A 16863-nucleotide genomic window follows, 5' to 3' on the forward strand; every position below is an offset into this window, starting at 1 on the left:
AGATGGGCTGATATACGTATTTGATTTTTTTTACGGTTCTAGTTGCATCATACAAATGCATGTCGTAGAAAACCATGAGGCACAAAAAAAGCCTGCTGTCCTCCAGTGAAGACACGCGTCAAATCTGCTTGTCAGTCAATGTTTTAACGGCAGCACCAGGAGCAGAGCGGTACTCGGACCGTAGCAAGTTTAGTTAGTTAAAATCTCACACCGTCTACTTCACACTTTCGATGCTTCTTCCTGGTGAAAAAATAGTATGCAAAAAAGAAGCTAATATGTATTTTTTAAATTGCTTATTGCCAGTTGTTAGTCTAAGCAAGTCTGACATATCAGGAACATGCAATTTTGTCTTCTGATGAATTTCCGACAAATCAAACATCAATCACTCGAAGAACGCGATCTGTCCAATAGGTTTCTTCTGTAGCTTTTTACGAGTGGCGGAATTTAAGGAATTATTATTATTATTATTTCTTTATTAGTTATATATAACTTTTACATTTATAATTCATTTTACATTATTATTTTACATGATATAAAATTCCAATTTCATTTAATTTATATTTAATTTTATAAAATCCACTACAAGTTTTCTAAAGTGAAGCAAATTATTTTCATTTTTTATTACATCAGGTAAAGTGTTGAATAATTTTAAGCCATTATACATTATTGAATTCTGACTGCTTCTCTTATTAAATCTTCCTAATCTGAAGTCATTTGCTCTTCTCAAATTATAAGGTAGAATATCTCTGACATAGACGAGCTCATCTTGGAGGTACTCAGGAAACATACTGTGCTTTACATTGAACACAAAAACTAGGACTCTTAACGCCAAACGTTGCTTAACATTCAACCACATTAACATTTGTAACATAGAAGACGTTGATGTGTATATATTGCACTTGATTATTACACGCATAGCTTTATTTTGCAAAACTTGAAGCCTTTTTTTAATATCATTATTGCACATATAAAGAATAGTTGCACAGTAATCAAAATGTGGCAATATGATTGTGTTAAAAATCATTACTGCATTATCAAAACTCAGACTTAGATTCCTACGATGTCCAGTTGCTCTCAAACTTTCAACGAATTCTATATGGGCAACTCACTTACAGTTGGAGTTAAGGGAGATTATAAAGTGGAGCCCAGCTTCATGAATCTATTTTAAATTTATAAAATTTGAAATATCAAAGCTCCATACTGAAATTGTACAACTTTAATTTTTACCAGCTTGATACGTTTTAAAATTGTTAGTGAAATCGGACATGAGAGACAATTTAATTTTAAATATTTTTGTATAAAAATATATTTAATTCTATAATAAAAATTACTACATAAATCTAAGTTTCAAACTTTGTGGAAAATTTTTAATCTTTCATCCAATTTCCATCAAAATTTTCCACTTTCTGTTCCGAATTTTTACAAAATTTTTTGGGTATGTACTTTTATAGCCTATTTAATTCTTATATAATAAGTTGAAAGTTTGAAATGTATCAAAGTTGTGTGTATTTTTTGATAATTATTTTCCTTGAGTGCGTTTCGCAATTGGTCCATGTAACGAATGCACGAATTTTTTGTTTTATTGAAAAAATGGGCAATACCGTCGAAAAAAAACGAGAAATCAACAATAATTTTGAGCCATGTCAAACTTTCGCTTTTTTACACTAAAATTTAATGAACTAAAAAACTGCGAACCCATTTATTTTATAAATTTTAATTGAAAAGTTAGAAATTTTGATGATGATGATCGAATTTTTATAAATCGGGGGCAAAGTTGGAAATTAAATGGATTAATATGGCCTTTGTTAGAGAATTAACTATATTTTATGACCAAGTAATTGAAATATAAAAAATATGTAAATAATTAGTGAAAACTTGGCAAACTTGTACGCTTTTATAATTTTGTAACACAGTATATTGAAATAAAACTTGTTGGTTGAACAAAAACGTTTTCGTTAAAAAACAAAGATTGTATCATTAGAGATAGTTGATTGAATGAATTAAGGGATACAAAAGGCAAGAAAGGCAAAATAATTCAAAACATCGTGAAGAGAGATACATTTATATTTTGCATGCCGTAGAGGTGCAGTTTTATTTGTTTTAACTGTAGATATGGATACGCTTACAATAATATGGGGTAAAATCGCTGGAAAAAAATCAAATTTTACACATGTACCTATTTATGCACAGACGTACACATATACGCTCCTTGATGTGGCACATACCTTCTATTCTAAAAAAATCGAACTTTTTTAAAATGAAAAACCTGTGGTGCAATTTTGTAGAAAATATTGGAATTCGTTACTCAAGCCTCACTCACATTGTCATGCTTTGAAAGAACTGAATTAATTACATAACTAATTTGTTAGTGTGTTTTGCAATACGGCCGCAGTTTCAAACAAAGAGCTGCGATTGACTTTTCTATTAAACTTCGTCAGTGTTGTTTATCCCATATGGGAATTTTACGGTTAGTGAAACGATTAGTGATGATGAAAGACTAGTTCGTTATCTCTTGAAAACATCGTCGCAATAGTGCCAGATTTCATTAAAATGACTAAGAACTCATCTGTGAAAATCAACAAAATAGAATTTGGGATTCATCAAATAACTATGCATCGCATTTAGACCGAGTCTCTAAATCTTCGAAAGCTCAATTCAAGATTTGTTTCAAACAAATTGATAGCCGAGCGTAAAAATAGTTCGATCGGTCAAGAGCTGTTTGTTTGAGTAAATTTCTGATAAAAAGTCAAATTAATTCGACTCGCCTGATTTGGCATCCTGCCACTATTACACACACATACCCATATATATTAACGAGACACTAAACAAGAGTCCTAACAAAGTCATATATAGATTGCTCCTTATATAAAAGAAGCATTATCTATTGAAAACTTTTCTCATATAAACTTTTTGCAGATATTCTCATTTTCTCTTTTTTAGTAGAGGGTATTTATGTGCATATACTCGTATATAAGTAGTAATGCCAGCTTATAATTAAACTTACATGTAGTACAAGTATGGGTAATTAAAGTCGATAATTGGTTTTTCACAATCTCATTATTGTGGAAATATTATGAGTTGTTTGCTGTCAGCTTGTAAGTAATGAAATAATTCCACTAGTGCAGCTACGTTTGAACATATGAATGCATGAGCAAATACTTATGCAACAAATCGAAAGTGATCAGCTGACATTGACGTCAAAAAATCTGGCATATCTACGTATATAGTATCGTTTCAATACAAATTCATATATTTACGTACAGTTCCGGATATAAAAATTCTCACACCAAAGTAGTTTTATCTTTAAATTGTGGTATTTTTCAATGAGGTATTTTTCAATTAATGTCACAAGTATTTGCTGCTGTGATTTAGAAATTGATGCCTTAATTAAAACTGTAAACCAGCTGGCGCTGCTGCCGCTGACACAATAGTCGAATAAGGCAGAGTATTCGTGATTGGCTTACCATTCCGGAGAGCTTAGGTTCTCTTCTTGGGCATAAGTAGAAGAAATTTTATTTTTTATTCTTTTTTAAACCACTGGGTTTCAATTTATCTTTCTTTAAAATTGTCAAAATTCACACTCTGGCGCCAGCTGTTGCTTGTCGTGAAGTCATAATACAATTAGTTTTAAATCAGAAATTGACTTCAATAAATCAGATTTTCTCCGCAGAGGCTCGTGGGCTTTTTTAAGATGCCAGGTGGGGCTATTAAGTAACTATACTAACACTATAGTTTCCATATAAAATGGGTTTCATAACTTTTAGCGCAGATACTTATTAACAAGTTTTGACAATTTATTTGTTTCTTATTTCATTTTAGTGATTTTTTATGAAAATATAGTTCATTCAAAATTGCGATGGCTCAGTGTTATAGCCCATTGAATTTGGATGGAGTTACAAGTTTGAATTTTGAAAAATTATCTCGAAAATTTACGACAATTTGTTTCTAGAGATTATTATGTCAGGTACAAAAAAATGTATGGCAGGTCCTGATGGTTTTCTTCATTACTATCTGATTATTTTTCTAAAAGACATTTCAGCGGGTCAATCTGTAGTGATCTGGGGAGCTTTTTATGCTCTTGGAAAGGCTCCTCTGGCTTTTACTGATACGCGAATGAACTCAGAGCGATACCAGAAGCTTATTCAAGACATTTTCATTGCTAAACCTATAGCAAACGTTTATGCAGGATAACGCCGCAGTGTATGCTTCGAGTAGCGCTAAGAAATGGCTTCTAGAACATAACATCCCCACACTTAATGAGTGGTCAGCAACCAGTTCTAAACTCCACAGAGAACCTATGAAACATAATTTCGCGAAAAGTTTACGAGAATTGCAGGCGGTTTAATAACGCTCTGAGCAGCTGAAGAGCAACATTTTACAGGTTTGAGAGGAGTTGCCGACAAGTATCCGGCAGCACTTGGCGCACGCTATGCTAAAAAGTGTTAATTTATTAATTAAAAAGGCAATTCCTTCTTAAGGGGGGAAACCGGTTTAGGAGGCCGAAATTTTGGTGTTTTTCGAGAATTTTTTGAACAAGGAAGGAATAATCAGAAATTTTTTAAACATGGAGGGTATTTTACTCATATTTTTAAGTACACTTTACAATTCTTTTAAGCCATTTCCGCCGGAAATAGTGGCGTTAGGGCGTATTATCCATGGACGATCACCATCCGATTATCTTGCTGGTGGGCATTTTTGAAGTTGCAATTTTTCTCCGTAATCAACAACAATTTTTGTTTTCGTTAACAACATGTTGCCTTAGAATATGAACCTAATTGTGATAAAAGAATATTGAAAATTGCATATCTTTGAGGCGCTTGAACACAATGTAATTTTTTCATACCACATTTTTTCATCTATTTTGCTTAAAAAATATTTTTAATGATATATAATCCCAAAATTAAGTTCATATGGATAAGGAAAGAATACTCCGAAAAAAATTTATAACGATTGGTCTATAACTTTTTGAGCTAGAGTGCCCACCAGTTGAAAAAAAGTAATATAGTTTCGAGAAAAACGCCGACGGGCAGTCACTGAAGTGCTCATAGAATCGGGAATAATGCGAATTTCGCTTTAAAATTTTTACGACATATTCTTGAGTAGTTATACTAGCAACTTATGCAATAAAAAAAGTCGATTTTTTGATAAGTCTAAACTGGTTTACCCCTTTAAAATTACATAAACCTTTATTTCCGAAACGAAATTTTGATAATTTCTTGTAGTGCTGCTAACATTTGTTAGCGCGGAATAAAGAACATTTTTATAGTAAAGCTGATTTGGTTTCAACCAATGCTGGTGGACTTACTAACATTTACGCTCTGCTGGAGAGGTTGATGAATAAACTAGACAAAATTCAACTATTTCCAAGTCCGCTCTTGATACATATTTGAAGAAAATTTTGTTGGATAGTAGTGAAATATTCATGTTCTATGGAGCATTCTCACTCACTAGGGATCATATCTTTTGTAGAATTGTAGCAGCATTAAAAGAAACAAGAATAAATAGCAAGAAGTGTAGCAATATTTGGAAATATTTTCTTGCGTATGCTTCCAAGGCATATAGAATCCCACCCTATTTTTACACATTGCCAGTTGCATCTACGTAACCGGAAAAACCCAGGCATATACTTAGATACGCATTGTATGTCACTACAGTAACCTTCCAAGCGGCAATAAGAAAAAAGCGGTTCGAGCTAAGCTCAGCCATTGATTTAATTGAATTAATTTGTCATAATTTTTTTTGGTTCTGTTTTACGTCATGCCAGCTGTATTTGGCGAAAAATTAAAAATAAATAAAAAAAATGTCAAAAACAGCAGACGGCAAGTGGCAGCATGCAACATACTAACCATGACCCACTTTGTGGCATACAAAACTACAAAAACTGTGCTAACAAAGCACACCTAACCGTGTAGGCATGTTGCTGCAACAATTGGACGGACAGCTGTTGCTACTTAGGCAACCGCGCTAAAAGCTCAGGGATTGCAATAACAATTCAAGCGATTAAATGACTGTCAATTCCTCTGTTTATGTATATGTACTCGTATGTGAGTTCATTATGTATGGGCGTGTGTGTGCCTTTGATTTTAAATGTTTGTGCCAGTTAATATCTGTGCCGTCACTGTCAATTGGATTCTGAAGCACAAAAAAAAACTAGAAAAATAAAATTAAAATTAAAAACAAAAGCAACAACAAAAAAGCTGGTTCGCATTCATGCCTTTGTATATTGCCAAATTTTATTGGCAACACGAAAAACACAAATAACAACATAAACATATGCTTTGCATAATCGCTGCGCTTTGAAAGCGCCACATTCGTACTACTGCATGCATGATAGTTGTGATTGCAGTGCAACAACTACAAATGGCAAAGGAATATGCACTCAATGTTGTCGTGTCAGCTAGTCAGCTAATCAGCTAGGGGAGCTGTGGTTGTTGCTATGCACATGTTGTCGGTGAGTTGCGCGCGCTGCAGCCAGCTTGATTTGCGCGCCGCAAATTGAAAAAATAAAACGGCACAAGGCAGCCAAGCGGCCGACAAGCCAAGCCGCACCTCGGCCGCGAACTGCAATCAAATGCAAACGCCAAAGACAGACAGCTGAGTGCACAAGCGACGCATATAAAATAAGTAGGCAAATAAATAAAATAAAAACGGATTGACTTATGTATGTATTGTACAAACATATGCATGTGTATGTGCGTATATGTGCTTATGTGTATTTGTATGTAGCTGGTTGAATGCGGCGCGTTCGAGTTACGTGCGACCTAATCCACTTTGTCTTTGCCGCTGTTGCTGTTGCTGCTGCTGCTGCTGTTTTTGTTGTCATTTACATTTGCATTTGGATTTGGCTTTGCCACACTGTTTTGTGCCAAGTTTTTTTTATATATCGCGCGTTTTATAATTATTCTTGTTAATTAACTTATGCTTTTATTTTATTATCTTTATTTGTTATTATTATTATTTATTTATTTTTTTTTTTGCTATCACTGTATTCGTTTTATTTTTGAATTGATTTTCTCTTCATTTTCCATTGTTTGCGCTCGAGGCGTATGCATTTGTTTTTTATTTTCGCAAATTCTGTGTGCACTCATTCAAACTCGTTTTTCAATATACTCGCCGCAATCACCCACCTCGCTGGGCCGTGCTCATGTTTTCCTGCCTCTCGCTCACCGGCACCGCCACCGCAACCGTCACTGCCACGCCGTGATTGAGCAAGCCACAAAGTAGTGTTGCACATGCGCCGTGCGCGTTGTTGGTCACGTTCACGTTATTTTTTTGCCTTTCCTTTACAATTTATTCCATTGAACGCGTCTTGGCTTTTGTTTATGTTTAGTAATGCAAACAATTTTTTTTTCGATTTGTATCAGAGTTATTGCTGCTGTTTTGAAAAGTGCTGGAAAACACGTTTTAATGCTCATGCAGGGTCTCTCAAGTGTGAGTTAATTTTTTAAATTCAATTAAAATACATATTTTGTGTGTGAATTCATTCTCATTTTATTTACATACATATTTAGCAGAGCGTCTACAATTTAAATATAAATGATAAATGATATTTTCCCAATATCTCCCTAATGCACGCTTACAGTTGTTATTTTTGGAGAAATTATCTGCGAAATGTAGGCCTAATTGGTCCTCCATGTCGAAAATTTCACGCTGAATGTTATTTTTTAAAAATCAATTACTTTTGGTCTATTCACATAAGCTCTGTGCCCTACAAAAAATAAGTCGACGTTGTTAAATCGAGCAATATTTGTGGTGCAATTTTTTCCAGGAATTTCGCCTACAATTTTTTAATGTTTTTTTAGTTAATTTTGTGACATGTCGCCTCGCCTTGTTAATGTTAAGTTATCATTCGCTCTCTTATTCGTAATTCACTTTCCAATTACACTGCGAATTACGCAATTCTCCATTTGCAATTTTGACCTTTTTTGCCTTGCCAAAATTTACCTCTCGGAAATGTATTGAAATTAGCATTTAAACCAAAACGAAATACTAAATAAAGATAATAATAACCAGTAAAAGTCAAATTTTAATAATGGAAGCTATAAAACGATATTGTGAAAAAAAAAATGGTGGCTGAAGAGCTCAATAATTGTGTAGGAGACCAAATTGTTTTCCTGGAACTGTCGCACCTCCAAGAGGAGCATGAAATGATTTGAAAATTGATCATTTTGATTGCAATTTGTGGACATTTGTTACATTTTTGTGTTCTAAATGATATAAGTACCGTCCTCAAGGTCAGCCTTATATAGGTGCCAAGTCATAGAGATATTTCAATATTCAATTACAAGGCCGACGAGCTAGCCAGAAAGGTTACTAATCTTCCTCTGCTTGAAAATAGAGGCGATATTGGACTTAATATGACAACGTGCAAATTAAGATAAAAAATAATATTTTTCCGGAGGTCAATAGGTCAAACAGTTTCTGCTTGAGTGCTACCGCAGATTTCACCCATGTAGACACTTCCTTGAGCCAGAGCCGCCTCCCAGGCATGTAAGAAGGCACCAGGGTTTAATATTGCTGCTACAACAACAATAGAAGGAAATACGTGTTTTACAACCAGGCTAATTTGGCCGCAAATAGATAAAAAAAAAAGATCAGTAGAATTGCTTAAGGGGACAGATACCTGTAAACGGCCATATTTTCCCTGATTTTCATTAAAATTTTTTAAAATGAAGAAGTCAATATATTTTTTTCAAAATTGGCATACAGTTTATTTATATATTAAAATAATATACATTTTTTTATTTTAATCATTTAAAATGGCGGATGTACACTCCACTCTTCAAGGAAGGTCGCAGCGGGGCTGCTCAATCGGTGGGTATTTTAGCACCGGGGTCAGTGACCTGAATACAAAAAACCAAAAATTTTTTTGTTTATTAAAGACATAATTTCTACATAAATAAAGTGAAAAAAAATCACGGAACAAAACGCTTCAAAAAAAAAATGAAATTGGGCCGAATTTTCCTACTATTTTTGCTTCGCAAAAATTATTTTTTTTTTTAATTTTCGAAAACTTGTATTCAAATAGAAATTCATAACATAGAAAAGATGTGTGCAACATTTCAGGGAGATCGGTCAATAACTTTTCGAGTTATCGTGTACGCCAATTCGAAAAATATATTTAGTTTTGAGAAAAACGCTTCTAAAGTTTGAATACAACGTAACTATACCTCTCCCAGCGCTCGAACGCAAAGAATAGAGTCGTCACGGTTGACGGTCCATAATATAATATAAGAAATACTTAAATTTACGTTCTAAAAATTTTTTGACATATTCTCAAAGGATTATATTAACATTTTATGACAAAAAAAGTTTTTTTTTTTCGAAATTTTACAGGTATCTGTCCTCTTAATCTCCCAAGGCCGTGGCTCTTGTGTCACCGGTGAATGACTGTGAGGTAGGCACTCTCCTAGGCTGGGAATATTTTCCCACGAATACTGCAGAAGTTGTGGAGACGAGGAAGAGGACGAGAAAGAAACAGTAGAGCACTTCCTTTGTAATTGTCTAGCCTTAGCTAAGACTAGAGCAAGATTGTTAAGAAAATACCATTTTGACTCCGCGCGGAACAATCCGGTATTGGGATAAAACCTTTCCTACGCTTCATAAGAGAGTCTAACTGGTTCCATGAAAAGTAAACAGTAAGGTTACCGTGTGGCACAGTGGTACCACAACGGAACTACATGGTGAGTAAGTGAGTTGGCTACTCTAAGCCGACTGTCATAAAAAACGAACCTAACCTAAATTTTTGTAAATTTCGTATACTTGAGTTGTAAGGATTTTGTTATACAATGAATTAAGTTGGTCTCCATAACAATAGGCCAAAAACACATGTCAAAAAAATATCAGTACGAGTATATCATAATAAGTTAACGGTAAACCCGCTTCGACCCACAAATGATCCAATTACAAGATCACAATTCGCACTAAATAGTCACTTGAGAGGCATGTAAAGGCTTCGCTACCTATTGCCGTAGATTTGCAATTGGCCAAATACAGCAATACGTTGAAATGTAAGTGAACTTTGCCTCAGAATATACTTTTTTCCAGTAAAACTATAACTTCTTTTTTTTTTTTTTTGCTGAAATTAACGAATGGTCGACGCTGCCAATGTTCGTATGGTTTCAATTCTTGCCCCAATTAAGCAGTTTAAATCTTAACGCAAAATTCACCATATGGTGGTTACAGATAGGGGCTCAATTGATCCACAAATTTTGATCTTTTTCTATGCTTTCCCGAGTAGCAAAATCGTTTACGATTGAACAGCCGCAGCAAGAAATTTGCAAAATTTCGTACAGACCCATCATTTCCTTAGTAGATTTTAATGATTTTTTATGCGATTCTCAATTAAAATGCTGCTTATAAGAAACTTGAACTTGAAGGACCCAGTGCATATGTACTTACATACATACATATTTTATGTACATTTGTTATGTCGCATGTTAATTTATTTATACAATTTGCATTTCTTACTACATACAAGTTATGGTATACCATATGCACCTATGTATGCAAATGCAATGGTACTGTTTTAAATGCTTACTTGCCCCATACATGCATACAATTTATGCTTTAATTTACGTTTTCTTACAAATCTTGTATAGCATCTTATAGCATCCTCATGTGCTTGCATACGAGGTATGTTCCAAAAGTAAAGTAAATTTTTCAAAATTCGCGCACAACGTACATTTTCTTTTTTGTTGTTGTTTTGTTGTATTGGTGAACATGTTGTGAACATCTGCTAACAGTTTCAACTACATATGCACTAAATCTTGCCTCAGCCACTGTACTGACCGGACTTGGCCCCTTGCGAGTGTTTCTTGTTCGCGAAGCAAAAAATACCTACAAAAAGACCGAGATTTGCAACAATTGTGGGGTTAAAGTTCTCATCGTTGGAGGAGCTTAGGCTATACTTAAAAGCTTTTTGGTTAGAGGTGTTTCAGCGATTTAGCGCAAGTGTATTTTAACTGAGCTGGACTACTTTGAAGCGGACAAAATAAATATAGACCAAAAAGTAAATATTTTTCAAAAAAAAATAAAAAGTAATCTTACTTTGTGAACACACCTCGTAAATGTGCATTTAATGCAATATATAATGTACATTTGTACATGCTGTTATGCATGTTATTAACTGATCCGATTTAGCTGTTGCATCATTATACATGCATACATACATATGTATGTATTTTGCTGTTGGCTGTTCTTCGCTCATTTGTTGCTCGTAAAAGCGTTACAAATGTGTTGTTGACTTTATGGTTCAGTGCAGGAGTCTATTACATACATATGTATGACTGTTGATTGCATTACAGCTACACCAGTCACTTCATTAATTTTAATGCACCTCAATCTGGTTAGTAAGCTTGAGCACTGAACAATCCCTTTTCATCTCCAAACAATTTGATTTCAATTCTACGTTTAAAGTAATTTAATTGAGTGTGATAGACAGGACGGTGCATTGATTTTAGGAAGGGAAGGAAGGAAGGAGGCTTACAAAGTTCTGTGTCCTAATGACGAATAATTTTTCATCAAGAAATATAAAGCTGTGGAGAAGTCGCTCCATAGATATGTAGTACGCATATATACTTTATGAGTCAAGAAAAAAACTTTGTTGCTGATTTAGTTATATTAATTCTATACTTTAAATCTTACCTTGAAATAATTTCATTGAAAGTTAAAAAAGTTGTGATGACAAAGTTTCAATTGACATATTAAATGGATCCAGCAAAACAAAAAAATTTAAGTCAAAAACTTAACTTTCAAATATATCCCCAAATTATTATTTGGTAGGATATGTAGATTCCTCTATACGTACGAATGGGCTGAAGCGCACCAGCCGTGAAAGTATTCGATGCGGTACCTACTGAAGAGGAAGATCGTTTTTGCATTGGAAGTAGCTTCACTTGGTGGGTTTCATTAGCGTCAGCTAGGACGAGAAAGAATTGACTGCGGCGTGTTGAGCTTTATTGAACTTGCCCTAAGCAGTTTTAGCGGTTATAATACCGTTCGAGAAGAAGAAGGAAGTATCAATTATTTTATACTTCAGACCAAAATTCGGTTTAATTTTTGGGCTTTATGTAGATCCTATGCGTGCTTTGACTATTTTTCACGAATTTTCTATGAACTTAGCCCCACACACTACACAGGTCAATACATAAGTTCGATACCATTGTCCAAATCATCATTATTTCGCTCCCGCTGAGTCATGGTTTGGCTCTGCTAGGACTCCAAATACGGAAAAAACAAGTGTAACTTATTTTTATATATTTTCAGAACTCATTTAACTTTAAAAATGTAAAGGTTATGTGGTGCAGGGAAAGTTTTTTTTGCTAATGTACATATCGTATGTTCATATTATAATTTTATTTATTTATTTATTTAGTATTAAAGCCAAACATACAACCATGGGTTATTTTTACAATGATTGACCTTAAGAATAGTTTACATAATTAAATTGTAGATAAAAGGATTAACAATAAAATCAAACTTAAAATTAAAATTACAGCTAGTGGTAAAGAAGTTGAAGTTGGAGAAGGTATTAAAAAAGAAAGTAAGGTAAAAATAGTAATAGTAAAAGTAGGGATTAATTGGAATAGATTGAAAAAATGAGAAATCATTTTAGTATATTTAGCAATTTTCGGCAAGGTAGTACGAAGCTTATACGTTTAATTTTAAGAGGTAAGGTATTCAAAAGACGGACAGAGAACACAAAATATTGATGTTCAGTCGCCAAACAACTGTATTTCATCGGGACTAAGTTTAATGATCGGCAAGACTTTGAAAACAAAAGTCGATCTTTGAGGTATCTGGGTTCCTGAGTGTTTATGATTTTCTGGAGTAATTCCTTGGGGAAGGTTGTGAGTACGATAGGTTTAATAGCGTAGCTCGAAAATTAATGGTGTACATACATTGCTTTCGTCTTAGAAGACCGCTACTAGATTTTGTCGGGGAATATTTCTGTGGAATATTTTAATCCTCCCTCGACCCTACAAGCTTATTAGTTTTGTTATTTGTGAAAATAAGGTTCCAAATGACCCACACTAATAAGAAATTTCTGTTTAAAATGTTCCTCAAAAAAATGCGCCATTAAATTTAAATTTCGTTGTCTGTCAGACAATATTAATGATAAAAGTAGTTTTTTAATTAATTCAAATAATAAGCAATAATTTCTCAACTTGAGATCAAAGTAGACAAACTTTAAGATACAGGAAAAAAACAAAAGAAGAAATGTTACGTTTGGGTACAAAAAGGCAAATGCCCCAATCATCTTCTTCTTGTCCTTTTTAGTTGCTGCACAGTATAATTATTATCAATATTAAAATAATGGCCTTAAAATAGAATTGGAAAATATTTTATTTATTTACACCGAAAGATCGAAAGACAGCGTTCATGGTTCGATGGCAATATTACTTACTCAGACGACATCACTCGTCGGTCAACTTTCATTTAAAAAGGCATTAAATTCCGAAAAACAACAATAAAAAGTTTGGCAGATGCTGGTATAACAAATAAAAACAAAATTACGATAAAAGCCAAGCGCCACAAAACTGGTTTTCATTTTTACACTCGTACGCTGTTTTTGTTTTCATATTTTTATACGCTGTTCGCTGCTTCTTCCTGCTGCTGCTGATACTCGTACTGCAGAACCATTATTGTTACGCTGCTGTTGCAAGTCTGCAAGCATTGACCATTTTATGCATTTTATTCTTTTGCTTTTATGACAACAATAAAACGAGAGCTTTAGCAAACAACGATGCGCGTCTGTTAGTGCCGCTTTGCGCCATGTGGCAGTGACCAAATAAAGTATTGCTCAAAACACTTGTAGCGATTTGATTTGTGGATTTTTTTATTTTTAATTGTTTTCTCTTTTTTTAACTTTTTTTCAACTCTTGTGTTGTTTTGGTTGTTGCTGTGTGTGACTGCATTTGAAATGTAATGTTATGAATTAACCACGCGTACTCATACGTCACAAAGCGGCACTAAGTGAAGCAGCGCTTGTGTCTCTTCGGCTGCCTGTGATGTGGTGGCCACCAACAACGCCAGCGCAACACCAAATGCAATTAACGGTTTTTCGCATAAACAGTCTTTTGGCCGCCTCTATACCTCGTAAATTTACCGATTTACCGTTCACCGATAATTGACTCGACTGTGGACTGCTCTTTTTTTCGATGAACTCCAAACCGCTGGTATCCTTGCTTTTATCACATTCGCCAGCAGCAATCAAAAAAGTGAAGTGAAGTGCAATGAAATACTAAATTTTTTTATTTTCAAATCATTTGTTTTGCTTCTGCCGTTGTTCCTTTTGTTTTTCCACCTTTGTGCCTCTTTTCAACACTTTTTCTTTTCTAATTGTATGAAATGAAATAAATCGACCTCAATTCAATGACCTCGGCTTTCTGTCATTGTTTGTGCCAGCTGAAAAGATGATACAACTCTTCGGATTTAGTGTGTATGTTTTTTTTTGTTTTTTTTTTTTCTTTAAGAGCATTGGCTTTTATTTTCTTTGTGCCATATTGCTCGCTAATATTATTTGCAATCAAAGTTGCCATAACAACTGAAATCGTTTTTTTTGTTTTGTTGCTTACTTAGCTATTTTGCACAATCGCATGACAAACGACAGCAACAATTGAGGATTCGAAATGAAAATGCATAAAATGATTTTGAAATACATTTTGAAAGTACAATAAATAACATTTACGCTTCATATATACATACATTAATGTATGTGCATAAATAAAACAGAGTGACCCGTTTCGCGGTTGCTTCTTATCCATATATTTATATATTACGTTATATCCATTGTCACACCTGCCAGAATGTTTTAAACAACTCAATATTTTTAAGGTTAGCCCAAATTCGTTTGAGAATTCATTTCTTCACAATATGTATGTATGTATATGGTATTTATCTATTAGCAACTCCATTCAATAGCAATTTCTGACGTGCCTTTTTGCTTTCTTTTATTCTCATTTGCAGATAAGCACCAAAGTTTATCCATAAAAATGCCTAATAAAAAACCAGTCATCGTTTTTTGAGGTTGAAAGGTCTTTGAAGGTCTTGACAGCAACCGTCGACGGCGGATCGAAAGCGAAAGCGAGAAAAACGTCTTAGCAGAAGTGCTGAAGTGCAGCAATAATAACTTTCTATTATTTGCTGCAATCAGTACGAAATAAAATAACCGTTAACTAGCAACACCTCTAACATATCTTTGGTGAGTTAAAAAATAAAAATAAATAAATAAAATAAAATAAAATTAAAAAAAAATATAAATAAATAAATAGATTAATAAAAAACATAATAAATAAAAAACAAAAAAAATTTAAAATAAAAAATTTTAAAATAAAAAAATTTAAAATAAAAAATTTTAAAATAAAAAAAATTTAAAAAAAATTTAAAATAAAAAAAATTAAAATTTCGAAAAAACAAATATTTTTATTGAAAAAATCATATTACCAATTGCCACTAAAAAAATCGCCACGTTATCTTTTTACAATATTCGTAATATTTTTCATGCTAAAAATTTTTTTCGTACATTTTCTTCTCAACATCGTAGCCAAACAATTTTCAAAAATTAATGCTGTTTTTGAGTGACTTCAAAATTAAGCTTTATTATACTAAAATTGAATGGGTTATAAGCCGCATCAAAAGATTCTGATTAAAAAGCTGAAGTTTTTGATGACAATTTTTAAAAATTTGTTAAATTTTTAGGAACTATTATGTACAAAATTTGGAAGTTTAATTTACAAGGTTCTTATTATACAATTATACACATATTTTTGTAAAAAATTAATGAAAAAACTTTAACTTCAAAAATATTGCGAGCATTGCAAAAATATAAAGGAACTTACTTATGGGGTTATATACACTTGTAAGGCGGAAAAATCAGGTTTTTTTGAGAATTTTTTACAAAGAACGATTTTATCAAACAAATACAATTTTTAATTAATTATTCAGATAATGTCTACTTTAAAGTTAATCATAGCACGTAATGTTAGTGAAAATATTGAAGTGCACCACTGCTCCTGCAGGTGATCTCCCAAGCGTCCTCCAAAAAAAAGCGTTCGGTGGTGGACAAGATATTTCCGGTTTGGATTATCTGAAATCGAAAAACCAATTAGATTCTTTTTGTCGATAGATGAAGCTAGGTATTAATTGAAAGAATAGTCAAAATTTTAATTTTTGATAAAATGGCGGCTATAGGAAAAACAATCGAACTTTCTACAAAAATTTTCGCGAATTTCCTAAAAAATAGAAAAAATTATCAAACTTCTTAGTCCTTCGATCAATACCTGGAGAATATATCTGAGAAGATTGTGTTAAAATTTCAAGACGATCGGTTCAGTCGTTTCGTGTCCACCGACTTCGAAAACACGGTTTTGAGAAAATCGCGTTTAAAGTTTGAAAAGCACTTTACGTAGGGTAAAAATTCTGTGAAACGCCTTCTCAAATTTGCGTGTAACTTCGAAAATATTCACCGGAACGATATTAAATTTTCTGTGTGCATTTTTAAATATATGTACATTAAGAAAATAAAATAAAAACAAACTCGATTTTTTTGAAAATTCTAACTGTATGTGAGCACAAGTACTCGTATATTGCAAGATGAACAATTTTGAAGTATATTAAAAAAAATTTGCGGAAAATTAACGCTGAATGCTCCATTAGCTAAATTTAACTCATTTTTCTCGTTTTTAAATTTTATGCTGTTTTCAGATTTTATGCGAAAATATGAAAATAAGGCTTCTAAAATTATATAAATTTTTGATGATCATCAAGCGAATTTCCAAATTAATAAAATAGTACAAGTAGAAGTTTTTTCACTGTTGTTTATAAATAACAAAGAAATTTCCAACTATCTCTCGGCAGATT

At 33.1% G+C, this 16863-nt stretch overlaps 1 protein-coding gene across 3 annotated transcripts in view; it reads left to right on the forward strand.

Annotated features, from left to right (window-relative positions):
- Positions 1–16863, forward strand: part of LOC128868709 (protein Atossa) — a 251576-nt gene that overhangs the window by 203809 nt on the left and 30904 nt on the right. For all 3 annotated transcript variants that reach the window (XM_054111129.1, XM_054111130.1, XM_054111131.1), the window contains one exon: positions 14971–15205. The gene's annotated coding sequence lies outside the window, so the exon portion shown is untranslated. The remainder of the gene's footprint in view (positions 1–14970; positions 15206–16863) is intronic.

This window comes from Anastrepha ludens, chromosome 6, assembly GCF_028408465.1.
Source record: "Anastrepha ludens isolate Willacy chromosome 6, idAnaLude1.1, whole genome shotgun sequence".
Classification (NCBI taxonomy): Eukaryota; Metazoa; Arthropoda; class Insecta; order Diptera; family Tephritidae; genus Anastrepha; species Anastrepha ludens.